This window comes from Haliaeetus leucocephalus, unplaced genomic scaffold (assembly GCF_000737465.1).
Source record: "Haliaeetus leucocephalus isolate CR32 unplaced genomic scaffold, Haliaeetus_leucocephalus-4.0 Scaffold143, whole genome shotgun sequence".
NCBI classification, from domain to species: Eukaryota; Metazoa; Chordata; class Aves; order Accipitriformes; family Accipitridae; genus Haliaeetus; species Haliaeetus leucocephalus.
Genome location: NW_010972579.1, coordinates 608,283 through 634,512, shown reverse-complemented (window position 1 = coordinate 634,512; position 26,230 = coordinate 608,283). Strand labels below are relative to the sequence as shown.

General features: G+C 41.9%; 1 protein-coding gene across 3 annotated transcripts in view; it reads right to left on the bottom strand.

Moving 5' to 3' along the window:
- MAP3K13 (mitogen-activated protein kinase kinase kinase 13) overlaps nt 1-26,230 on the bottom strand; it is an 84,415-nt gene extending 58,185 nt beyond the window's left edge. For all 3 annotated transcript variants that reach the window (XM_010561154.1, XM_010561156.1, XM_010561155.1), the window contains exons 1-2: nt 26,192-26,230; nt 17,340-17,456 (exon numbers count right to left, since the gene is read on the bottom strand). The gene's annotated coding sequence lies outside the window, so the exon portion shown is untranslated. The remainder of the gene's footprint in view (nt 1-17,339; nt 17,457-26,191) is intronic.

Sequence of the window (26,230 nt, the reverse complement as noted above, 5' to 3'; positions counted from 1 at the left end):
AAAAAAAAAAAAAAAAAAAAAAAAAGGGGGGGGGGGGGGGGGGAAGTCAAGATACAGCCATTCTGCAGGGAGATCAGACTGATGCTGTGATTCCTGATGACCCCATCTCTGCACAGGGAAGTCAAAAGAACCCACATTTGCAACTTGTGTTCCTACCCTCTAGTGTTCGCACAGCCATGCTGCCTTTAGGACAGACTGGTTTTAAAGCAAACGATTATACAAACAATGCAATCAGAGCAAGCAACTGGAAACAATGCACTTCTCCCATGATGCCTCCGCAGGTACTTCTGTGGCCTACTTGCTCTGTGGTGTCAAGTTTGCTGGAAGCCACTTATATACAAATGACTGTACATATTTTATATTTCATTTACATGATGTGCTCCCAGCAAATCAGCAGGCAGTAGCATCTCAGAGGCTCTCCTATGACCTTACTGCCAACTGGACCAGGGCCAATGTGTAGATACCAGCGATCTAGAGAAGAGAGGGAATGCTGAGCCAGCCGAATTAGACTGCAAGGTGCACACTGGCAATTTAGATACTACGTGAAATGATCAAGCAGCTTCTGTACAGAATTCATGACAGTAAAAGCTAGAATAACACCATTCAAGCTGATATTGAAATTGAAAGAATCCACTTATTTCTGAAGTATTGGACCTTTGTACTATGCCTTCTGCAGAGGCAACTACATTATAAGCAAGGGAGCTCCAAGGAACAATGCTCTCAAGGACACGTCAAACATGCAAGGGAATGGCTTTGCAAATTGGGCAGGCAAAAGTAGTCTCAGGTTCTGTCCAGGGCTTTCTGAGCCTCTGCAAGAATACTTTTCTTGGCATAGGTCATTTGGCTGCAAGTCCCCTCATTTTCTCAGGTCCCCTCAATCTGTATTGTGTGCAACTCTAATATCCAGTCTGGTTTGCTAGGAGGGTTCATTCCCTCAAGGTTCCTCCACCACCTTTGTGTCGATAGCATCTGAGGTCTTCAGATATATTAGGTGATATGACTAATACCTGCCATCTGTTCATTGCTACCTTCTCTCTCTCCTCTCCTGAAGAGGAGTCATCAGTGAAGTGCTTGTTCTACTTGATCTATTTTAAGAGCGTGGGCTTTTTAGCACCCGTGCAGCACTGTTTTAAACTAAGAATGTTAAACAAAGAAGTAAACCATGCTCTTGCAAGGAAGATTGAGTATTTGCAATATCCCTTAGGTCCTGCAAAAGTCTCTGACTAGACTCAGAAACAACCTTCTCTTCTGCAAAAGTCATCTTCGCTCCCAGCGTGCCCAAGAAACAGAACCACTGCCCAAGTTTCACTCCAGGCTTCAGGCCACAGAAGAGCATGCAGATAAGATCCAGGCCTTTGAAGGTACCTCCACAGGAACCAAGCCAGTCAATACAGCTTACAGCATCAGTAGGTAATATGCTGCAGCATTGTGTTACCCGGTTTGAGGAATAAGGAGCTCCTACTCTGTTACACCACCTCAGTACAGACCACTGAAAACAGACAAAGGTACAAATAACTGAGGCCAGATCTCTGCCCATCAGACTGGGATGAAATCTTCCAACTCACAGGGAATATTAAGCATTACTTATACCAACAGCTGCTCCCCTTAAGCTATGGTTAAGGAAAAGACAAACTGGACACACAAAGGAAAGATGGGCTGGAAGGAAGAGAGGCCAACGGAGGATAATTTCACTGTATTTCTTGCAGGACCTGTGTCAAAGTGCAAAGAAAAAAGTCATCACACTATAGGAGGCTGAAAGACTTGGGGTGGAGCAGTGAGGAGTCTCTGCCCCCAAAAATGTTTAATTCGAGTAAAGCAGCAGATTCGTAGTAAGCATAGTGCTGCTGCTGCTGAACTGCACACTCCTGCTTTTATTTCTAAATGACACAAAGTGAAAACATAAGTATAAAAATAAAATAGGAGAAAAAGAACAGGGAGATTTTTATACCTGGCACTACAGATGCAGCATGCACAAGCCAGTAACCTACTCAGCTCTCTCCCTTCACTACTGCACAATGCAGCAGCACAAGGGCTAGCAACCTATACAGAGCTCTGAAGTAGTCACCTCAGTTTCACAGCTTTGACAGTTTGACACAGTGCTGGGGATAACATCACCAGAGAACAAGAGCTATTGCACTGCACCTTAGAAAACAGCAAGTGTTACAAAGCTTTGATTAAAGGCAGCATGTTGCCTTCTAAGGAAACTGTGAAACTGTAGAACCAGAGAATGAAGGTGTATGTGGAAATACTGAAGAAAATCAATCCACAGAGCCCTGGGAGCAGAAAAGGGACCCACCTGGGACTGTTCATCTTGCAACACCTTCCCTAAAAGAAGGGCTGATTTTCTCTGTGCCATTTCCCTTGCAAATAAAACCCATCAAAGTAAGGACCATCCCTTCCCCATTATTTCCTTGAGTTACTCCCATCCCACTCTAAACAGTAAGGTCAGACTGGTTAAATAAATTTGTGAGGGGAGAAAAGTTGGCTAATTAGTGTTTCTTCCTGCCTAAAATGCAAGACCCTAAAAAAGAAATGAATGCATTCCATGACCCCTGTGAGATCTCCAACTCCATTTTTCTTCCCTTTCCCGCTCTTTACCTTCCCCAGACTGTCACCTGATCACGATTATCTGCTTCTTTCCCCTCCACCTTCAGAGAGAAGCCTATTTCCCTTCCCTATTTACAGCTTTCTCATCTCAAACTTAATTCTTATTCCTGCTTCTATGTCCACTTGCTGAAATTCATGCAACTACTTCTCTCTCCTCTGTCATCTCCACCAGCATATCTAGTCTTCTTCCCTGTCTCCAATCCTAATGAGAAATGTGGCTTCACTAAAATCAAAGGTTCAGTTAAATCCAGATTTCAGCTCAGCAGCATAACTGTATTTTATTAGAATTATGTCACTTATTCCAAGCCAGCTATCCCCAAGTACTGAATGGACAAGCACCAAGTAAGAGCAGGAAAGCCCTTTGCTAAGCTTTCCTCACTCCCAGTATGAGAGCTTCGTATAGCTGAACACGCTGGCAAGCTAGGAAATAGCAAATAACAAATGTTGCAGAGCCTATTGAAATCTGTCCAGCCTCTGGTAAACCTCCACACAACAAGTGCAGGTCATCAATGAGTATAGGTTTTCTCTTTTAAAAGTATGAACAGATTTAAAAACACATACACTAGTATTCTCATATTTTGCACTCTCCTCAAGATTGGGAGTGTATTTTGGAAAGTGACCATGAATTTCAGAAGCAGTTTGTTCCAACAAGTATTTTTCTTCTCTCCTCAGGTAGTGGAAAAAAAAAATGAAGAAGAAACAGAAACCCACAGCACAGCCTCAATTAACCTACAAGGACACAATTAAATGTTGCAAATACACTCACTTCAGAAGCCTCTTTTTCACTGCAATTAGCTGCTGGCAACAAACTTTCAAAGACAAGACAGCACCTTCCGGCCTTCTACATACACCATACACCTCACATAGCAAGGTATCACCATTGATAGAGCAGGACCTCAATTTTCACTGCTGGCTGCTTTGAATTTTCAGCTTCCCAAAAGCTGATGTCACATGGCATTTCTCCTTGCAAAACGGTGACCTTTGCAGGCCTCTGGAGAAAGAAGCCAAATCCAATACTGAAAAGATACAGATGACAACCAAAATCTTGTGGTGCCATGCTACTCAAATGACAGAAAACATTAAATATTGCAATCTCCTGTAACACAATCATGCAACTTTTTCTTATGAGATATTCTATCTTACTCTGAATACAAGATAGATTATATTGAGTAAGCAAAACAGTTGTCCTGTATCTTATCAAACACTGGTTGATGACCTTGTCCTCATACAGAGGCTCTAGAAGGGAGAACGCTCCAAGGAAGCGGTCCATGGACAGACTCCCAAAACGCCTCCAGGAGACTCAGCCTTAGTCATACTTTGTGACATTCAACAACAGGGACGGTCTTTCCTTACTAGGACCAAGGCGACCATGGTTACTCCCCAGATCAGGACCCTCTGTCTCAGAAAAAAGCACAGACGCATGAAGTACGTTGAGCCATAGCTATGCAAAACCTTCTGCAGTGTTCCTTGGGCAACATGTAAAGCTAACAGCCACCACCAGAGCTGTATTTTACATCTTATTTCTCACTGAAGAGCCAAAAGGAAGCCTCCCTACATCTCCAGCTAACAGCAGCACCAGTAGCTCAATTCTTCCAGGACAGAATGGGCTGTAAATATTGGCTGAAAACATTTATTCCTGCTAGGGACTGGTAACTGTCTTTAACTGTTGGCAGCAGTTGGGGGCCAGGGGAGTCTCTCCTGTGCCAAACGGCAGACAAAACAAACAAAAAAAAATGACTGCACCTTCCATATACCACAATACCTGAACCTATGTAGCCCTGAAGGGGCCACTGTATTTGTGCTTAGGCTGAAGAAAATAGGCTGAAACCGAAAAAATATTTTAGAACAGCTATACTCAACTACTAAAGCTACTTACAAGCAAAATGACTGAAAAGGTGCTCTGTCCTTTATGTCACAGATTCAAGGGTGAGGAAATACCACTTAAGGGTATGTGACCAAAACATCAGAGGTGAATCATAGGCCTGCAGACCTGCACAGGGACAGCAATCCTAGTCAAGTTTTTTCTATGTTTTGAAACACTGATAAAGTTCACTCCAAAAATACAATCCCAGCTTTCTAGGAATGTATTTCTGACTGAGCACAGTTAATAAAATACCCACCAGGAACAGAAAATACAGGTTAAACCATGCTCTGTGTATGTGTGTGAAGTTCAGCCACATCAATATAGACTATCAGACATTTTTCCCCCATTTTCTTCAACCAGAAAGGGTTCAGGAGTTCGTTTGAGTTTTTCATAAGAAATTCTTCATACAAGCTGATAAATATAAGGCAATTTTTGGGAAAAAAAACTATTAAAGTGCTATTGTGGGACATTTTTTCTACTCCTACCAGGTAAGCTGGGCTGCAAATCCAAAGGTCAAAGCTACATGCTGACATGGGATTTGTTGACTGTCCCCAGGAAGACCAAGAAAATAGTAAAAGGAGCATCCAGAAAGAAGGCCGAAAGACAACTCGGTACACCTTGTGAAGACTACACCAAGGTTTCTGACAGAGGAGATTTCTGGTTGGAATATAAATACAAAATAATCCTTGCGAAACCATCCTGTTCATCTGCTAGAGAACTGCTAGCCATTATATAGGAAGATGACAAGCTGAATTTATAATCTAGTAAACTTTAAGGCTGAAGAGATGGAAAGCAATAGCAGGTGGCCTTTAATATCAAGGTCTTTGCTACTGCAGCTTCAGTACATGCTCTCTTGCTCCAGGCAATCACTTGATCTCACATGATTCCCAGAAAGACCAAATTCTACTTCAGAGATTGAATGAAGCTCAGGAAGCATTTTCTCTCAAAAAACATGAAGCAATCAGAATGATGTGACTCTTTTCTCCAGCCCAAGTGCACAAGGTAACAAAGGTAATCACGATAAAGGCACAAAATAAGACTTTGACTGTAAATGGTTAGTGCCTAATACAAGTATGAATCTTCTAGGCTGCTCTTGTGAATATAATCATCTGAGACAACATGAAGGACAATTTTCTTTAGCACATTAGAAGAGCCTGCTGAGAAGAAAAGAACACTTAGTGCTCACTTCTGCCTCCCCTTTGGGTTTGCCTTCTATCTTCTGTGTAAGAAACAAGTTGATCAAACTTCTTGCTTCCCACATGCTTCATTCAGAGGCATTACAGAAATAGCCTTATTGCTCTGAATAGTTCAAGAGCAAATGAGCTGTACAGATAATGAATCTCAACTACAAGGGACAAGACATATTTTAATCTGAGAACCACAGAAACTAACCTTGATGCTTAAAAATGTAGATCAGGGAGAGTGAGACAGGGGACTGTATAGATACCCAAGTGTGAGAGCAGTTTCTTATGGTCCAGGCAGATCACCAGTTCAGAATGAGGAAACACAGGCAGTGGAAGTCTTTTCCCTGGGCCCTGTAATACCTCCTGCAAGCCTAAACACACTGGTACATCTTCTTGTTCTGGTAAGAGCATGACACAGAAAATCCCTAAAATAAGCTAAGGGTAGGACAGAACAAGCAAATGAGTTGCTCAGGACTATTACATTCAAAACCCATTTGTCAAAGGGAATCACTGAGTGATGGAATGAGGCATGGTGGTTTCTGAAGATGGCAGATGGGTTCCTCATCCCTCTTTGCATGGATCCTGACACACCAACAGTCTGCACAGGTAGGAGACAAGAGTTAGTCATGAAGGTATTGCTACTGATTACCCATGAAGCCATGCCAGGATTTAGTCATTTTTTCAAATTTATAGCTTCAAATATCAGCCAGACTGCTGATGGGAGAATAAAGATATACCACTATCAGAAATTATTCCTGAAGATAAATCCTCAAGCACAATGCTGAGTTCCTTGCAAGGAGTTGAGCAGAGTATCTTTTCCTTTAGTGAAGAGCCCTATCATTTCTTCTAACAGGCAGTCTATTGATTGTTGACTTGGACTAGAAGGCTGACAGTCAAGAAGCATAATGGTCACTGGTCGTGGCTACTGAGCAAACAGCCTTCGCATATGCAGCCGCATGTGGGGCTGTTGTCTAATACCTGGCCTTCTACATTACATCCTTTCATTCCTTCCAGTTGTCTTGTTACACTCGCACTTCAAAAAGAAACTAGAAATTCTGCTTACTGAGTACCTCCCAGTAAGTCACTACAGGTTGTTGCAATAAGAAAGTTAAAGATACCTCTCACACAAGCCCACCTTTCAAGCTCCTGGTCCTTGAATATGCTGCTCAGAAATTTTACTTCTATTGCAGTATCATAATCAAGTATCTCAAGACATGGCAGGAGAAAAAGATAATACTTTAGGAAAAGGAGGTGAGAAAGGTACATTAAGAAGGACTTGATGTTACTCCTCCAAACATTTAAGTATCAGCTAGACAGTGAAAGGGGTTTATTACTAGAGTTTCTTAGCTTCTGTGCCTTCCCTGCTCCCAGCACCAGGGGAAGCAAAGCCATCGGATCATGGTTGGTCTCCTGTGTAGCCAGTGTAGTGCAATTCAGTGGTACTAGGTTGGAGAAAAATGACTCATAATGGCTCAAGCATCAGGCTTGATAACAGAGAAGCCATCTTTCTTGACAAACGTGCAGGTCAAAGAAAATCACATATTACTTTGACCTGCACATCCTACTGCAAACACTCATACAGTTTGCTTTTTTTTTTTTTTTTAAAGCACCAGGAAGAGTGAAAATCATTCCCACTTACATGCTTTGGCAACATTAGCCTATTTTCTATTTTCATTCGTAACTCCTACTCACTTCTTCCATTCTAACTTCTGGTGCATTTGTGTACACTCCCCTCTCACTAGCAAGAGCGAGAGCTGACACTTCCCTCACCCTTTTTTCCCCCTCTTGTTGAAACCTTATTTCCACTGCTCTAATAGTTCTTGACTTAACTGGGACAAGGAAAATTATTCTGGGTTTCTCTGTCCTAGCAGTTAGACTATTCTGTATTAACCATCCAGAGTACTGAAAAAATCCTACTGAAGCCCCAGGCAACCGTTCTAACACTCCCTTAAATTCACAGTTTAATAAAATTGCCCATTTTTACTGGACATGTCTATAGCCATTTATATATGTACTTTCTTTTTTCATAAAAATCCTTCAGTGTTAATAAAATTCAGGAAATTCTCTTCACTGCTACACATAGCCAAGTTCATTTAATAGCATTCATTCCAAGAGGTCCCAATAAGCTATATTTCTTAGGCAAGGACAGGTAGCCTGGGAGGAACAGGGAGACATTGTCTGAGCAGCCAGGGATCAAGTTAGGAAAGCTAAAGCCCTGATAGAATTAAACCTGGTCAGGGATGTCAAGGGCAACAAGAAAAGCTTCTACAGGTATGTCAGTGGTAAAAGGAAGACTAGAGAAAACGTGGGCCCTCTCTGGAAGGAAATCTGAGACCTGATTACCCAGGACATGGAGAAGGCTGAGGTACTCAATGACTTTTTTGCCTCAGTCTTCACCTGCAAGTGCTCCAGCCACACTGCCCAACTTGCAGAAGGCAAAGGCAGGGACCAGGAGAATGAAGAACCACTCACTGTAGGAGAAGATCAGGTTCGAGACGATCTAAGGACCCTGAAGGTGCACAAGTCCATGGGACATGATGAGATGCATCCGCGGGTCCTGAGGAACTGGCGGATGAAGTGGTTAAGCCACTACCAATCATATTTGAGAAGTCATGGCAGTCCAGGAAAGCTCCCACTGACTGGAAAAGGGGAAACATAACCCCCATTTTAAAAAAGGAAAAAAGGAAGACCTGGGGAACTACAGGCCAGTCAGTCTCACCTCTGTGCCCATCAAGATCATGGAGCAGACCCTCCTGGAAACTATGCTAGGGCACATGGAAAATAAGGAGGTGATTGGTGACATCCAACACGGCTTCACTAAGGGCAAATCACGCCTCACAAATTTGGTGGCCTTCTAAGACGGAGTTATGGCATTGGTGGATAAGGGAGGAGCAACTGAGTCACCTACCTGGACTTGTACAAAGCGTTTGACACTGTCCCACACAACACCCTTGTCCCTAAATCAGAGAGACATGGATTTGACGGATGGACCACTCACTGGATAAGGAATTGGCTGGATGGTCGCACTCAAAAGAGTTGTGGTCAACGGCTCGATGTCCAAGTGGAGACCAGTGACAAGTGGCGTTCCTCAGGGGTTGGTATTGGGACTGGTGCTGTTTAACATCTTTGTCAGAGACATGGACAGTGGGATTGAGTGCACCCTCAGCAAGTTTGCCGACAACACCAATCTGTGCGGTGCAGTCAACACGCTGGAGGGAAAGGATGCCATCCAGAAGGACCTTGACAGGCTTGAGAGGTGGGCCTGTGCGAACCTTATGAAGTTCAACAAGGCCAAGTGCAAGGTTCTGCACATGGGTCAGGGCAATCCCAAGCACAAATACAGGCTGGGTGATGAGTGGATTGAGAGCAGCCCTGAGGAGAAGGACTAGGGGGTGTTGGTTGATGAGAAGCTCAACATGACCTGACAAAGTGCATGTGCAGTCCAGAAAGCCAACCGTATCCTGGGCTGCATCAAAAGAAGCATTGCCAGCAGGCTGAGGGAGGTGATTCTCCCCCTCTGCTCTGCTCTCATGAGACTCCACCCGGAGTACTGCGTTCAGCTCTGGGGCCCCCAGCCTAAGAAGGACATGGACCTGTTGGACCGAGTCCAGAGGAGGGCCACAAAGATGACCAGAGGGCTGGAGCACATCTCCTATGAAGACAGGCTGAGAGAGTTGGGGTTGTTCAGCCTGGAGAAGAGAAGGCTCTGGGGAGACCTTATAGCAGCCTTCCAGTACCTAAAGGGGGCCTACAAGAAAGCCAGAGAGGGACTATTTACAAGGGCATGTAGTGACAGGACAAGGGGTAATGGCTTTAAACTGAAAGAAGGCATCTTTAGATTACATGTAAGGAAGAAGTTCTTCACTGTGAGGGTGATGAGGCACTGGAACAGGTTGCCCACAGTAGTTGTGAATGCCCCATCCCTGGAAGTGTTCAAGGCCAGGTTGGATGGGGCTTTGAACAACCTGGTCTAGTGGAAGGTGTCCCTGCCCATCGCAGGGGGGTTGGAACTAGATGATCTTTAAGGTTCCGTTCAACCCAAACCATTCCATGATTCCTTGATTCTAAGATGTTTTTTTCCCATCTTTTTAAGCAATATGGAGAAGCATTTATAATACTTAAGAACAGAAGTCTTAGTAAATATTACACACTAATAAAACGTAGAATTGTGCCTATTAGTTTAGGCATGCAGCTGAAAGACCTGACTTTCAAAAGCTGGCTACACTGCTGTTCCCTGGGCCTGTTTTAATCTAGGCTAGCACATCCAGCTCCCCAGAAATGGAGGGGAAGAATTTTTAAGTAGGCAGGGTATGCTCTTGTCAAACTCTGACCTTAACTTTGTATGATCCAATGCCCAATATCAATACCATTGCACCAACATTAATTTTTTTTAAGGGATGCAAAGTGTTTCTGTACAACTCCATTTTTCACAGCAATCTAATTAAGAATTTGGTTTGACTCATCTACAGCAGTAGCAGTTTTCAAACTACAATATATGTACCTCTGAAGATATGCATTTTTCTCAGAGTAAGCCAAAATGAAAACCTACAGTGGCATACATCCTAACTCCATTACAAAGCCTTGCCATTTCTGGTGCAGAAACAACAAAGTGAAGCGTTCTTTTTATATACTGTGAGAAAGCAAACCCCTTGCATTTTTCAGATGGCACTTCCCATAACCTGTCAATCATTTTAAATGCAAGAGACAGCATGCTAGATAAATGTATCATAACTTTCTAGAAGAAAAGTGCATCCAGAAAAGCCTTTCCTTTGAGTCACATTACCTAAGTTTTGAAACTCTTCTATCAGGCAAAATCAGGGCTGGTTTCAATTTCCTGGGGTCTATACCTGAAACAACCAACCATGATTCATGTTCACCACTAAGTTATGCTGTACAGGTTCTCAGTGTACAATACTCCCCCATCCACAAGCAAGGAATTAAGCACCAGCTCATTCTGCTGTCTCCACTTTGCCCATGCTGACACCAGAAACAGAAAGCGCTGGCTGAAGACTAATATCAGTACAGGGCAGAGCAAATAAAGATACCACTATAATCACTTTTTAGATAAGTCAGCCAGTGCAAGCACATCTGTCTAGAAAACATACAGCAGAGAAACAGGAATGTACCAAAGCATAAGTAGGAGTTCTGTTAGACCTGAAATTATACTGAGTAAGAATACAATATCCTCTGCTACTGCTGCAACATTCTGTCAAGCAAACATTAAGCTTTCCCCTTCTTAACTGCCATCTCAGGAGAAAACACAACCAATTTAAAAGCATACAGCTCAGTTCTTCAAATACAACTGAAAAATACAAGGTAGCAGCATACACGCTATCAGTTTTTGGGTGGTAAACTACGCATACTCAGTTTTTACTTCATAAGTTACAGCTACAATGGACAATGCAAATGTACAATCCATTTGATGCTAGCTGCATGTCTCCCGACTCCCCCACTATCAGGACAGGAACAGAATAACACTTCTAGGTACTGCCAGCAGCAGGCTTCAGTTTGCATGCAGATCTGTGTCATGAACTAATGAAATAGTCCCCAGCACCGTGAGTTGTCATACTCACCATCTCCTCTACAAGACCCCTTTGAGAGAACGAATTCACAGCCCTTACTGCAACAAAGTCCAGGTCAGCACAACTTAAACACAGAGGACTGGCAACTGAAGCTCTACCCAGCCTCCCTTGCCATTAACAAATACACAGTAAAACACACCGGTACATGCATTGGACCAGCAAGCGGGTTTGGGTTTTGCGTGGGTTTGTTTGGCTTTTTTTTTTGGGGGGGGGGGGGGGATAATCTCAGCAGTATTGTGTCTAGTAACGTTTACAGGAGAACATCATTTCTCTCCACTTTCACAAAGAATTACGATCCTCGCACAAAATGGTACGCAACTCTATTTGCAAAGGTATATACACAGTGTTAAAATTTGAAACCCTCCAGTTTATTGCAAGCCTTTTTTTGATCCACGTATGTATATCACAGGGGTATGCCCAAGACCCCAGTGCTCCTGATTTCAGATAGCCCTGTTCAGATTTGGCACAGCTGACCTTCTGGCAGTACAAGCATATTCTAGGTGAAGTGCAGTACAAAGCTCACCATAAGGTGTATGGTACTCACTCAGAGCCACTACCTCAAAACCTCTGTGATAGAGCACTTCAAAGATAGGAACAAAAACCTGAAACCAAGTAACGTGTTGGTAGATGAAATAGCAGCCGAGATTGCCTGCACTTGCCTTCACAGGCTGTGAATTTAATTGGAGCATACAAGAGTGCATTAATAACAATTTTAGAAAGACCAATATCGACTTATTTTTACAAAGCCTTTCTCTGCCCTCATCTTCACTGACTACACATGTCAGAGAAAGGTCAAAATAGCTTAATTTTCTTCTGCACTGAACAAAAAGGCATGAAGAACAGCCAGTAAATTCAGCTTATTTCATTTTCACTGTGGCTTAAGGAAGAACAGAAGGAATTTATTATCATCAAATTGACTCCAGCATAACCTGGCTGCTTTTATCAAGGTTGCGTAAATTAAAAAGATAAAACCAGAGCTCCACTTTGCTTGATATTAAAAAGATGCATCTACTCAAAGACAGTGTTTAGATTTCAAGGAAACATAAATTGTGGTAACAGACATCAGAACACAAGAGTTGAGCACCTTTCCAAACACAGCTCTTTCAAAGTAACAGATAATGCAACACTCATGCACCAGAGAATGGAGACCAAGTCAAGTGTTAAATGAACTAAGTAAAAGTTTCCCGTGGACCTTATCAGTAATACTAAACTTCTCCTTTACTTGGGAGCACTGAGCAAAGGGTATTTTAATAGAACTATAATTCTGTTTCAAGATAGCAAGTGCAATGTGCTTGAGAAACAATATCTTCTTATGTGATAAGGCAACATTCAGACAAGTAATGCTACCTGGCAAACTTACAATTAACTGAATGCTGTACTTCTTTCACAGTAATCAGTATCTAATCATTACACTTGATCATAATGTAATCAAACATTTTTTTAAAATACACCCACACAATATTTAAATGTAGGAAAAATATACCATAAAAATAGAATTGTTTTACTCAGGAAGCTGGAAAAAACACCACAGGAATCTGAAGCAATACCTCCTTTTCCCCTCCAATGTGATTAAAGGTTTTTACAGTTTATTCCCTTAACTAAATGACAGCTTAACATGCTCTGCTTAGCAAAAATTATTTTCTTAATAGCAGATCTTAATAAAAGAAAAGCATGCAGTGGCTTTCAGTCTGGACACTTATTCTCCAACTAAACTGGGCTGCAGACTCCTCCTGGCACAGTAAGGTCCCAAATCAGGAATTCCTGAAGTTTTGTTCATGGAAAGTTAATTATAGTGCAGTGGCTGTGTAAAACAGCTCTAAGAAAAGCAAGCCGTAGGCTGATGCTGATAGTACAGCCTCCTTTGCCATTAAGTGAATCTTCTTAGTCCCCAGTGGTAATATTTCACATCCAGTTGAAGCAAAACAAATGACTCCCAACACAGCAAATGAAACATCAAAAAAAGCCTACATGCATGTAGCAACCAAGCTGTCAGATCCACCGCTGTACCATTGACAACAGCTATAAATTTAATGTGGGGATGAATCTGATGGGTCATCTTCTAGGAAACTCAGTGTGTCTCAGGCTGCTTACACTACTTGTACCACAACTGAGTTGTATCTATTGTGCTTTCAGTTTATCACATGAAACCCTCAAGATCTCCAGAAAAAAAGAAATAACCCCATGATTAGCTGGACTTCTTTAAGCACCTCTATAGATGGCTGGAAGAGCTCCCCTTGGCAGAAGGGGATAAGGAATGCCCTGAAGACAGTATTAGTAAAAGCAAAGGAGTATCTAAAAGTTTATGCAGTTCTCCACAGCTCTCATCTCGCCTGCACAGCTCCCCCAAAATGGTCTCAGCCATCCAGCACCGGAAACATTCACTCTCCCAGAAAAAGTAAGAATGGCAACTGATTCTGACTAGGCAGCATCATCCAGTTTGTGAGTCTTTGCCCAAGGTTTAAACTGTCCATATTTAATCAAGATTCAGCTTAAATTGGTGGCAAATTTTTCTCCCAATGAGAGAAGAATTTAATCCAGAAACACTGAGGCATTTTCGAATCCCATAAGGCCACAAGTGATGATGTATCAGGGACAGACAGGCAAGGAAGAGAAGTTTACACGGACCCCCTACACATATGCAAGGTCTTACACTTAGGATAGGAGCCTGCTACAGTCTAATCCAAATGAAAAATGGACACAAATCCAGAGCCTCGGCAAAACCCAGTGGTTATCCAATATCTGAATGTGTGCACACTGGAAGCCAGTCTTATGGTACCTGGGTAGGCCAGTGGATAACATGCCCTATTCCCTCCATAGCACAGCTTCCCAGTGAGCACAAACACTTGAAGTGTCCTGTCCCCCATGTAATCTGTAATCTGCTTCAAGGAGACAGCAACATATCATCGTTACTCAGCCACCCTCCGGCTGCAGCAACTGCCAGAGAAGCACAGCTCACAGACCTCCAGTCCTAAAGCCCTATCTGCAGCAGCTAGCTGTCCTTAAAGGCAGTCAAGCAGGAATGAACTGCTGACACCTCCTGCTCTAGTAACAGTTCTGAACGCAATGTGCTCTGGTGCTCCCATGGGAGGCCAGAGATGCACTTCCTCCGGTGCCCTGTCCTGCAGGAGGGATGCAATCAGAGCAGGCACCAGATCCAGCTTGCAGGCCATCTGGCAAACCACGATGCTGCCTCTGATCAAGAGGAGGCTCTCAGCCAAGAATCAGTACCAACTGTTTTACTGGAAACATCTCCAAATATTTTCCAGCCACTGTTGAAAATATATCCTCTAACAAGGCTGGAACAGAGGGGTGTCTCTACAGCTGCACACCATGAGAAGACCCTGTGCCGACAAAATCTGCTTGGGTTGTGATAGCAGCTAAGAAATTAGCAAGTCAACAATAAGCAAGAAATAGGAGCAAGTACTCAGAGCAGACAGTTATCAGGAATACCAGCACTGCCTGATATTTACTTAAAGACTCATACAGAGGGAGATCCATCCATTTAGGCTAACTGACCAGTATGTGAACAGGTAATAGAAGAGCTTATGAAATCACTGGCAGCTCAGCTCTTCCTGACCTCAAAGAACAAAGAAGCCTTATAGCAGCAAAATACCCTCTTTTCACTCTCCCTCTTTCTTTACCCTGTTGCACAATCTTTCTCCCCACATTAAAGTTGCACTTTGCACAAAATGTCAAAGTAGAAGAAAAAGAAGAGAGCAAAAGGAAGAAGATGTATTTCTATTCATCCACATCAACAGAAAAGTACAGACTACAGCAGAATAAATATTTCCAAGTGAGATTCCCTAACTTTCCAGATTTTGGGGGCAAAAGGGTTCCTAGGTAACACCTTTACCTTCAAAACATCCTTCATCCACACATGAACAGTATGTAGTTTAAACCACAGACTTCTGCAATCACTCAAACATCACAAGAACTTTTTAATATTGGAGATTAATATACAGATAGTTATTTGTGCAGCATTCACAGACTGCACTTAAAATATCCTTCCCCCAAAAAAACAGCTGAAGATCATTATACAGATACATAACCATTTGCAGCCTCTTTACATATAAGGAACACATAATGTAGAAGATACTACAGCACTCCAAGATCTACCAGCATTTTTTGAATGTTTAGACTGCAAATACAGTACAGAAAAAAATTGTTATTTTTTCCATATACATGGAAAACACTCAACTTACGGCTCTTGCAACACATCCTACTTTTCCGTAGCATTAGATTAGCTTCCACATTATTAGGTAGAAAGTGTGAAACATCAATAGCAAGTTCCTATTTAAAGTCTTCCAGGAGTTCTCAGTGTCTGACTACATATAACAATAGAAATTCAAAATCCAGTTGTCCCAGCTCACAAAAAAAGATATTCAGGTGTCCTCAGTTTGTACCTTTGAGCACTTCAATATTACTTTTCTCCACACATAGCTGTAAGGAACACCCAGGGCAACGCACTTACAATTAATGAAAAATTACTCAGAAACAAAGCTGCTGATTCAGGAACATGGACCCAGTACTGCAAATCATTTTCCTCCAGGACTAATTTTCCATACAAACTCCCAATGGCTCCAATGTATATAAATTAAGTTACTCATACATTTTCCCAAAACATTCCACAGCTCATCCTATTGATTCTAAAGAGGACACATGCAAAACACAGGCAACTAGTCAATACAAGAGAACCTTTTAGAACTTGGTAACATCTTTTTGTTTGGAGGTTTCAGGTTTCCATCCTTTTATGCAGAATTGTGCAGAGTATACCAGAGACCAAATAGCACAAATGAACGTGAACAGTATTTCTCTCTCCAGCTACAAGTCTTTTCTTCCTCCAGTAGTAAGGGCCCCTGACACTGCATCCCGTTCCATCTCTGTCAAGTGCTACACTCATGACAACCTCATCAGCACTACCAAATCTACAAATATTTAAGTAACTCACATGGATAATGAGACACAGCTTCAAATATGCAAAAACACAGGAAAACCAAGTTCAGTGTAGGCTGAATTTCTATCAGGCCTTTTTCCTCACAGCAAAAAGCATTTCCACACAAGAGGCCTCTGACTCCAATGCTGAACATTTTAGAACAATTTCTGTGCAGACAGAATGATAATTGACAACAACTTAGACCTATTTTTCACCACTTACACTCCTCTATTAGCTTTGAGTTCATAGGCATTAGGTTGCTTATACCGAAAAATAGACATATTCATTATCAATAAAGTAACCAACAGAAAAGCAAATTTATTAGCCTAATTAAAAATCAGAATTAATGCTGCTAAGCAGGCAAACCTAAGCTTACATAGGCTTATGGCTTCCTTTTATATGTTATTTATTAAAGTGACAGTAAAGTCTAAAACAAGATATTTTAAACATTAACTGTTTGTCTCAGAAATCCTGGTTTTACTTCAATGTTGAGTGCAGGTCTTATGTGACATTTCCCATTTTGGTTTCTGTTATTAAAGGATTTTAAAACAATACTGTATGGTCACTGCCTATAGCCCTAAGGGGCTGAGTACACATATAACATAAAAGATATCACAAACTCTACAAAATAAAATTCTGATTTAATTTCATTCAAGCATTATGTTCCTTACTTTGGTGAAATTAATTTACTGTCTGTGATGGCAAGCACTCTTCTTCAGCTACTCTGAACGCTGATAATACCATTTGAGGTACAACTGGAACAGAACTTGAAAATGCCTTACCTAATTTAATACATTCACCAAACTAAACAAAAGTTTGTCTGACAAACTTAACTTTCTCATACTGCAAACAAAACACCTGCATTTTCTCCACTCCCTAAAAAATACCCATGTTCCCAATGGTTTGCCTTTTTCACTAAGCACTCTAGCTTTTCCAAGAGCTTCCAAATTAATGACAATTAATTGGTATGATGGAAAATATTACCTACTTCCTATATATTTCTCCCAATGACAAAATACATATTTTCAAGCATGCCTCTATGGGCTGTGCCAGCCCAGAAAGGCAGTTGCACACTAACCTGAAATGAGGACAGATCTGCCTTTGGGAAGATTGATGGTCAAGGCCCAAGACACTGGGCAGCTCATCTGTCACATACAAAACCTACTCACCTTCAAGACATGTTAGTTTCCAGTAGAAAAATGTGAATAGGCTCATTCTGGAAGATGTAATGGTCCATCAGTTTTTGTCGTTAACTCGCTTTGCTCTTCCTCTCAGAACCTGGTATTCTAGAGATATAAAAAGAACTTCAATTTAAAATACAGCTCTCAGATAAAGATACTACATTACATAAACATTACATTTCTTCCTGCTTTTTACCAGGCACACTGAAAGGTCATCTGAAACCAATCTGATGGGTCCAGTTACTGAATTACTATGTTGTCTTATCTCAAAGGCAGCAGTAAGGGCTTCTTTCTTTACCCTTGCAACCCTCACAGCTTACACATTTACTATCTACATTACAGTAGCATACTGAGAATTTATCCTAAAGATTGGCAATGGGGAAGTGACTTACTTAAAGTCATACTGGTGCCAGAACTGAGAATTACACTGTTATCAAAAGTCCCTTTTTACCTTGCCTGCTACATTTTACACACTGGCATATTTTACTGCATTTAGGTTTATCTCAAAAGCACGAACACTGAACTTTTCTGCTGAATTTTGCCAAGGTTCCCTTGATAATATATTAGCTTCCTTAATCTCATTAGAGACACTTGGTTCCAAGTGTGCAGCACAATCAGGGCACTTCTTAGCCTGCTTGGGATTCTGAGGAGTTTGATATACATTTGGAAAATAAGGCTGAAAAGGCAAAGCAAAAGCACTGGGAATGTAAATGAGCAAATGCCACATTAGAAACAAATTCCCTAGGAGGCCCATTTTGCAGCCAAAATAATTAGATCACTAGCAAGAATCATCCCAAGTAGATAAACGGTGTGTTACGAAATTAACGAAGGTCATGTTCTCTCATATCCAGCTTTTTAAAAAGATTTCTCCCCTGAAAACTTAACCCTAGGGCTCCATCCAAATTAAGAATTCATTGTTGATGTACATCAGTACAAACTGAATCAAAGCATGCTATATCCTGTCAAGTGCTAACTGCCCATGGAAAGGCCACATGCCTTCTAAGTGAGAAAAATCCGCATTTGAGAGCCACCTAGACCCTGTGACTGCTGCTGATGGATGTTCAGAGATAACTGCCAACTCATTAAAATCCAACATTAAAAGTTTATTAAATATGCAAACATTAATGGAATTGACTAGCAGCTACTTAGGCAGACAAAATTTCAACACAGCATGTCCTGCAGTTCCTATTATCAATATTCTGTCCTTTTGGAAGGGTCTGTGAAAGTTACAACACTACTCAAGGCAGTGAAACCCTCCATCTCTTTCACATTACTCAGGTCACACTCTCAAGGTTCCCACTAGCCAGGAAGTCCAGGAAAAAACACCTACTTCCCAATAATTACAGCTCAGTATATACTATCCATTTTCACTTTCACACTTGACTGCTTGAGATGCATAGCCTCCCCAAGATTTTTTTTCCCCTTTGGCCATATCTGCAGGGCAAGTATCACACCTCTCTGCAGGCTCACAGGTACAGAGGTTTTGCATATATCCCAAACTCATAGTTCTTATTGACTTGCTGCTGGAGTTTGAAAGAACTACAAAGAGAGAAGGAGTAGAGTGTCATACAGACAATACAGATTAAAGACCACCAGCCACTTAAAAGCAACTCTCCTGTAACTTCAAGTAACTTTGCACACACACAACGTGTGTAGAGCTCTGCTTGGAGTTACTCTTTCGCAGCTACCTAAAAAGAAGCATTAGAGTCCTCCATGCAAACAGCAACCTCAGTACATTTTGCTCCATAAAATGCAGTTTCATTCCTGGCTGACTCTGCAAAGTCCCAGTGCTTGGTGAGTATCTCAACAAACCTCCAGGTTTTTGCTGTAGAGTGACATCAGTCTTGGAAGTGTTCTTCACTAATACTATCAGCATAATCTGAGCTAGCCCAGGGGAAAGGAGGACAAGGAATATCTCTCTCATCACACAAAGCATAAACAAACTCCTAAGAGTCTCTAATGCACCTCCAAGTGACTCTGGAAATAGCCTTGCTCTCTCAGTAGTAGCTTCAAAGAATGTCTGGAAGATTTAACCCTCTGATTATGGAGAAAAAAAAAGTCTTCTCTCAACACACAAGTATGGTATAAGACCTCTGCCTTGGAGGTATGAGGTTTCAGAAAAAAAGACTGAAATGAAATCTTAGGGAGCCACCTGGCATGACTTAGCAGGAAAGAAGAGAAATTAAGGAGTATGAAGTACTGTGACCTCCAAAGAAAACACTGAACTCATTGAGCACAAAGAGGCGAAACTAGCCATTTGGCCGAGCAGGTTCTTTACTACCATCTTTCCTGGTACTGATGACAGTCTCGTACTGGACAAGAGCAGGCTGTTGTAAGTGTCAAGAACTACCCAGCACCCAGACCATGTGATGCAACACAAGTCTGAAATTAGGGTTTTGTTTTGGTCCTGCAACCAGATGGGCCTCCCACAAAATAGGCAGAAGGTTCGAGGATGCCTTGGCCAGGAGGGAATCAACAAAACCACCCATCCACCATCTGATGCAACACAAGGCATCACATGTTGCAGAACCTTGTGTGTCAGCCAATTTGGGGTCAGACATACAATAGCCTCCCACCTCATGAATCAGGAAGCCTGGGCTTAGATTTAGATTTTTCAAAAGAGAACTGACAGTTTCTGTTAGAATGAAGGCAAAGAAATCAACTTCATGGTAATCCAGTTTCTGAAGAGGGCACTGTCCAAATCTCACACTCAGAATCTGGGGAATGATCTTTGCTGCTTCAGTGTGTTCGGAACCACAGGAAAGCAGCCAGCTCGCCAGCAAGCTCGAGCCGCTGGTCCCAAGGTCCCAACTGTTCCCTGACAAAGCAAAGGAAAGCCTGTACAAATCCTTTCATCTCTTAGGGACATCGTGATGACTCTTTCTGTTGCAACTTGAGCATTCTGGCCCTAGACACAGGGGGAAAAAAAAGACTCTGCAAATATCCCCTATGGCTCTGAGGACTAGGAAGCTTCTATACAGGTATCTCCTCAGTCGACTGCCTACCTGGTCAGCTTACTGAGCTCCTGAACTTGACTGCACTGAACAGCACCCATCAACAATTTAGCTTATCTCTCCCCAGAGCTCTTGCCCCCAGGAAGAGGCAATGGATGATTGAACACAAAAATAATACTTGTAGCTTACAGCCAGCACATTTGTTCAATCTCTGCCCAGAGACCACCTGCAGGAGGTCTCTAATCATGAGAGCATATCAAACCAGTTAACCAGCACCAGTATTTCCTCCCATTACAGACAGGCAAGTACATCGAAACTACAGGACACTGTACCTTGAGGAATGTAAATAACCCATTAAAAGAGCGCTCTATTTGTAAGTGAAGCAGGAAGGTCAAAGCACTCTGTGTCAGCTATATGACATACTAACCTTTACTTAGGAAGATATGAAGAGAGAGAAGTCCTCCCACCAACCCTATGACTAAAGCAATTTTTAAAAATTCTCATTCCCAAAGGGGCGTCCTAATGCCACCGAGCAACACTGCAAACTTTAGCATTCAGGTTGTTATAAGGAAAACCGGTAGAAAACAAATGATGTGAAGGAAAACTCAGAAATCGATTTGCTACCTGCTGAGGTGCATGGCACCATCAGCATGAGACCCCAGCACTATGTTTTCTCCACCTCCACCAACATTCAGGTGTTTGGCTGATCTGAAGCCAGCAGCAGCACAGGATACAACAGCACCAGTCTTCGAGGGGCACCCAAGTAGTCCAGAAATAGGGAGGGATATAATTGAGAGGAAACTTCATCGCCTTTAGCCCTAAGCCATCCTGTCACAGACCAAAGGCCAAAACTGTAGTGGCTGCAGCACCAGACACCAAATAAGACAGTGACAATGCAACTGGACAAGATAGACTGGCACAGTGACCCGGAGCTGCAGATGTCAAGAGCATTGACCTTTATCTATGAGTCGTAGGGCAAATCTGTTCAGCTAAGGTAGGAGCAGCCATAACTCACAAGTCTCTGAAATGTGGACAAGGTGTTTCCTGGCAACAATATCAAACCAACCGAGTAAAATGAGTGTTTTCTCACCAACTTGCTGCTGGATGACCCCGCTAACACCCCTTTGCAGAAGACAGGATCATCTCTGACAGAACCACCACCAACAGCTGATCCAGCACAGTGACACCAAAGCTGACATTGCTACACTCCCCTCTGCTCAGCTCTGAGGTTAGATAGGCTGACCACCTTCTCCCTGAGGGAACTCCAAAAATAGCATTCACTAACTCAACGAAGTCTACACCTGAATAAACCATGGGCAGAGATATTTGTTCACAGCTCACAACACAGCAGTACGCTTACTCAGTAGATGGATGCAAGGAGAAATGGAGGCCACACATGCAGAGAAAAAGAGATATCCAGACTTCAAAGATATCATAGATCTCATTTTCAGAGTCAGGAAATTAATACCCATTAAAATAGCCTGCAAGTACGGGGGTACAGCTCAATATGAGCCAGCTGGGCTAAGGAAAAACACGCTTCATCAGAAAGTTAAAAAGTTGAGGGTTTTTTCCCCACTAAATTGCCCGATGAATCATTAAAGAAAAATCTTTGTGATGTAACTATTCAGACTTATACAAAGAACACTCGTAATTAGCTCTCAAAGTAATCCTCTGACCGCCATCTGGAGTTTAGCCTAAATCTTGATCTCAGTCACACCAAACATCCATGCATCTCTGAAACATACCTGAAAATGAATCACACTACAACATTAAATTCACAAAGTGGAAAAAGTTGACAGGAATGCTAAAAGTCTGAACCACCTTTTACTCCACAGGCTCTTCACAGACAGCTCTATAAATGCACGTTCCAGAATATCCAGAGAGTGAGCAAGGAGCAATTCATGCCCATCACAGTTAGACAAACGTTTTCAAAATGAATTAGTAAAAAGGCAGGATTTATCAACCCAATCTTCCATCTAAAACAAATTGTTTCTTCTATCGAAACCTCAGTTTGTAGCGAAGTTGACATGACATACCCAACCTTCTTCCAATAACATAGGAGAAAAATCTTCCTAGAACTAGATTCTAACAGTAAACCAGACTTACCAAAGACATAAAATAACTTATTCCCTCACCCACACATAAACAGCTCAAAATATCTTACTATTAAAGGATGCAGAAATTCCTTCACCTAAAGCACCTTAGATGACTGACTTTTTTTTTTTTTTTGCTAACAACCTCCTGATTAGCTTGAAACTCCTATTCCCCACAGCAAAGCATTCAAGAATGATACATACCACATCACCAAGGAAAAAAATTTATCTCATCAGTTCCAGAGAAATTCTTCTATTTTCAATGCAGTTTAGCAACCAGATTTTAGACCTTTGTAAGAAAGCCCAGAACAGCAAGGAAAGAGGCATGGAACAGGCTGGAAATACTAAACCAGTTACACTTAGTTGATATTTGAAAGTGAATCTTTGCAAGAATGAGAAATGTTTATTTTTTCAAGTGATCACATGCATATAAAACACAAAGAGCCTTCTACATTGGAAGGCATGGTCCCAGAGACGAGACATCCTGACAGCCGGCACGCAGAATTTCTTCCAGCCAAAGGTATGTCTAAGTATAAGCAAGAGCAAGATTAGAAAGGACCACCAGACTTGGCACCAGCAATGAGACCCCAAATTCTAGTCATTTCACTATCTACAGAGAAACAGGGGACTGTCACCACCCCCCAGGTACAAACGTAATTACCTACTCACATCACACTGCAGCAACTACCAACACTGGGCATGAGTATTCTACAGGAAGGTTTATGCTTATGTAGTTAAAGACTACACTGCAAAAAACACTAACATTTTTTTACATCCTTATTTCACGCTTTCTTTAAATGGTATTTTAATTAATTTTTATCTTCAACAGAGACAAGAAAGAAACAGAGGAATTAATTCTACATTTAATCGGTTACAAGCGCCACCAAGCTGAGCCTCATCTGTGATCACTAGCTGCTTCTGTGCACAGCTAGACTAGCTTCAGTTTGGTAGGGGGTAATTTTAAGTTGTCATTATCTTTGCCACAATACCTTTCTCCCAGCTTCAGCTTTGGCAAGGGTTACACAAGACCAAAGTCCTATACAGCAAGTCAATATTTAACTTAAGCACTGTACTGTTAAGACCACCTAGAGTATTTGATATAGTAACTTATTAAATCTTACACTATCTTTTCTAACAAAGAATAATAAAGGGCAATTTACCTTCTTTATGAGAAGTTGTAAAGATAAATTCTACAAGGACAGCAGTTAGATTCAGCTTTAATAATTTTAATAAGGGACCTAAAAGGAAATGTTTCCATGAAAGGAGTTCTAAACAACATGACATGTACACCGCAGAACAGGTTCAAGACAGGGGCAGGAGCCACAGTGCAAAAATCATTTAAAACTAAACCACACCAAGTTCTGGAAATTCAGCACTTTTTCAAAAAGTAGTATTTTAACACCGCAATTAAGCCATTAAACTATGTCACAAAGGCTTATATAAAACTTCTGGACATTACAAGGAGAAGTATTTATTCTCTACTAAATATCTCAATAAAATCTATTACGTGCTGTACTAACATAGACTTCAAAATAATACAATAAACAAAAGACTGATTTTTTTTTCAGGCCAATTGTTCTTAGCCTTAGTGAAGCTCACCAAACTGTTTAGATGCCAGAAAAATTCTTTGCATGCCCCTGATGTAAATAAAGTTTTGCTAATAGTCTCATCTTTTATCATCTTTTTGGACAGAGATCTTTCTGATGTCAGAAACAGCTGTTAAAATACAGTTCATACTACAACTGAGAGCAATTTTTTGTTTACTACATCTGTTTCAATTCTTTATCCAGCTGTTTTTTGTGTCTAAATGCAATTTCTTTACTTACTGCTAGTAGTCCCATCTTTACATTTAGCAAAACTGCTTTTGTTCTCTAAAACTGAACATCTGTTTTAGCAATGATTCCAGTGGAGTTATTGATGATAATCACCACAGGTAAATTTCTAAAAATTCTCCAGTTCTTCATTTGTAACCCTCCACATGCACCAGTTTGGTCATCACCCAAAAGTAAACCTTTTCAGGAAACAAAATAAAAAATCTTTCTACTGTAAAAGAGTGGAGGGGGGGGCTAAGAATATTAGCTATATCATGAAATAAGGAGACAGACAGTATTGCACAGCTTTCATCTAAAAAAATACCAAAACAAAACCAAAATAAAACAAACAAACCAACCAACCAACCCAAACCACAAACACTAGGCCAGCTCACCTCTCCAGGGAAGTGCAGCCTCAGGGAACACTTTCACAAGCAGCTTAACTGATTTTGATCCATAACACTGCCTAAATGGGTGGACCTGCCTCTCCCTGTTATATACACTAGCATGAGCACAGACACACAGTCAGCTCCATCAGTTCATTTTCTGTATGGCGCTAATTACCGACTGGTTTGACAGATGAATCCAGCCAACCACGCAGCCACTTATACCTGCACACGAGAGGCCATGAAAATGGACAATCAGAGGGCTGGAAAAGAGGTGCAGAGGGCCACTCTTTTCAGCAGTAACAGCATGTTAAACCTGCTCCTTGAAATTCCACACTTACTGATACATATAGTTATCATGAAAATGTAACCTCTCACATCCCAAATGCCTGCTTGGAGCAATCAGATCAGGAATCAAATACATCTCCGAGTGAATGCAGAAAGTGTTTATCTTTATTTTTTCACTCTGCTTTGAAGATGAGATCAGTATGTTAAAACCAGTCTACCTCTGAAGTAGTAAAACTAGAGGATGAAAGAACAACTGCAAATAAAGTCACAACAAGGTCTTAGTAGTTTCCAGTAGCAAAACTCCCACAAAGCTCAAATGAGAAAGGAGGCTGACAGGTTCCTATCCATTTTCTCTAAAGGTTTTATTTTCACTGTACTATGCTTGCAAGTGTTACTTATATCCATCTCCATCCATTTAGCAAAAATAAGCTAGAGGTACTAGATTCTGCCCCAAGAACTGCTTCTCCCTATAAGGTGGCAAGATGCTGTCTTCCTTCACAGTTTTAAGTGCTGCACTTCTTACCAGTTATCACTTTGTTTCATTCTATCGGGCTAAGCCAAAGATAGTCCAACTGAAGCATCTGCTAAAGCCATCCCTTTCACTCTTCCAAACTTCTGCCAGATGAGAGAAGCATCAAAATTACTACACTACCTTTTTTTTTTACTGAACAGGGCACAAAACCATAGAAGCTTGTGGTAATTTTTATTTTTTTTTTTTATGTCAACAGCCTCTAGGACGTTGTGCTCAGACAGGATTACGGTAGACGCCACAGTCTTAACTCGGTAATGATCTGCTTCAGATTCCGTCTGGAGATTTACTTAAATGCTTCCTCCTTCCCGGGAAGAGGAGATAATACCCTGCGATTGTTCATCTGCCTCAAAAATAAGCATTACCAACACCTGGCTTCGTTACAGAGCTGAGAAACTGCTAGCGCCACGGATAACTCCTAACTTCTTTTTTTAAATGCGTAGAACTCCCTTTTTTTTTTTTTTTTTTTCTCTTAAATATGCAAGCATGGAAGCTACGCGCCTCAAAACAGGAGCGGACAAACCCTGGCTCGTCCCGTGCAAAGCAGAAGCGACAGCCGGGAGCAGCGGGACGCTCGCAGCCCTGCGCGCCCAGGGCTCACCCGGGAAGCACCGGTGGCCGTCCCGAGAGGAGAGGCGCCCAACGCTCTCGGACAGCGGCCGGCGGCTGAGGAGCCAGCCGGAGCCCCTCACCTCAGGGACGACCCCCGGTGTCCGCGCCGCCCCTCCCGCTGCCTGAGAGACAGGAGGACCCCGGCCCGGCCGGCCCCGCCGCGTTACCTGGGCACCGCGTCCGGCGCCGGCAGCACCGCCCCGCTC